Raw genomic sequence first — 1,574 nt, forward strand, 5'->3', positions numbered from 1 at the left:
GATGTTTTGCCTGTCTGCGTGTGTGTATGTGTGTGTATATATATATATATATATATATATATATATATATATATATATATATGTACCATATGTATGCTTGGTGCCGTGGAGGACAGAAGAGAGAGTAGAACATTCTAGAACTGGAGTTATGAATGGCTGTCATGCCTGCCATGATGACGCCGGGGAAAACACATGGATCCTATATAAGATCGAGTGCTCTTAAATGCTGAGCCATTTCTCTAGCCCAATTTTTAGGGTTTATTGTTTGTTTTGAGATGGGCATCTTGTGTAGCCTAGGTTGGCTTCACTGTGTAACGGATGTTACATTGAATTCCTGACCTTCTATTTTTATCTCCCGAGCGCTGGGGTCACAGGTGTAAGGGCTACCATATCCCACCACAAATTTGGCCTTACCTTCTGGGGAACAGTCAACACACGCACTTGTAACTTTCTGTCATACACAGAGGTTTCAAAGGTGCACTGATTGGCTGTCGTGCGTCCTCCAGCCTCCCTGCTCTGAGGCACTTGCTGTTCCTACACAGAGGGCATGACTGCAGATACAGAGCATCCTTGCCTTCCCCTCTTTCCTCACAGTACTTGCCTTGGAGCAAGTCTTTATTGCTACATAGCTCCTCGGCTAAGTCCCTCGTCCTGTGCTAGCACAAAGCTTATGGCCCGTTGTGCTTGGGTCTGTTCACTTCCCTCCTTCCCTCTCCTTTCATGTGCATGTGCCTCTGCTCGTGTTTACGCAAAAGCACCTCTGACTCAAGACAAACCCTCCCTCACACAGTGATGGCCATTGTGGTACCCTTCAATTGTGATGTCACCTCTGGCTTATGTAAAAGGTAAACTTGGTGGGCTGTGGGCTGACACCAAGGTAGGTGAGTCCGATTCCTCTTGCCTCAAGGTTAAGAATGAAATTTCTCAGCCAGGGCTACACAGAGAAACCCTGTCTCGAAAAAAACAAAAAAAAACAAAAAAAAAAAAAAAAAAGAATGAAATTTCTATCCATTGGCCAGTCTGGTGATTCACACTCCGGACACTTGGGAGAGGGAGGCAGGGGGGGTCAGAAGTTCAAGGTCATCCTTGACGACATAGTTGATACAGAAACCGGAGGAGCCTGTTTGTAAAACGGAAAGTGAGGAAGAAACTAAGACATTCTCAGATAAAGAAGCAAAGGGAAAGTTTTGATAGAGCCTCAGAAACTGCTTTTGATAGAGCCTCAGAAACTGCTTTTGCTACAAAGCTCTGACTCCTCTCTTGGCAACCACAACTGAATGTAAATACTCAATGGCCTGACCTGGATTTAATCCCACATGGAAGCGGCAACAACCAACCCAGGAAAGTCGGCTTCTGACTTCCACATGTGTACTGTGGCACCAAAGGACTTCACACAAAGGCTGTCCTAGAACTCACTTTTTAGACCAGGCTGGCCTCAAACTCAGAAATCCACCTGCCTCTGCCTCCCAAGTGCTGGGATTAAAGGCATGTGCCACCTCTGCCCTGCTTTTGTTTGTTTTATTTTTTATTTATATGTTGTTGTTGTTTTTCTTAAATTTTTTTTTGGGTTTTTT

Source organism: Mus pahari, chromosome 23, assembly GCF_900095145.1.
Source record: "Mus pahari chromosome 23, PAHARI_EIJ_v1.1, whole genome shotgun sequence".
Classification (NCBI taxonomy): Eukaryota; Metazoa; Chordata; class Mammalia; order Rodentia; family Muridae; genus Mus; species Mus pahari.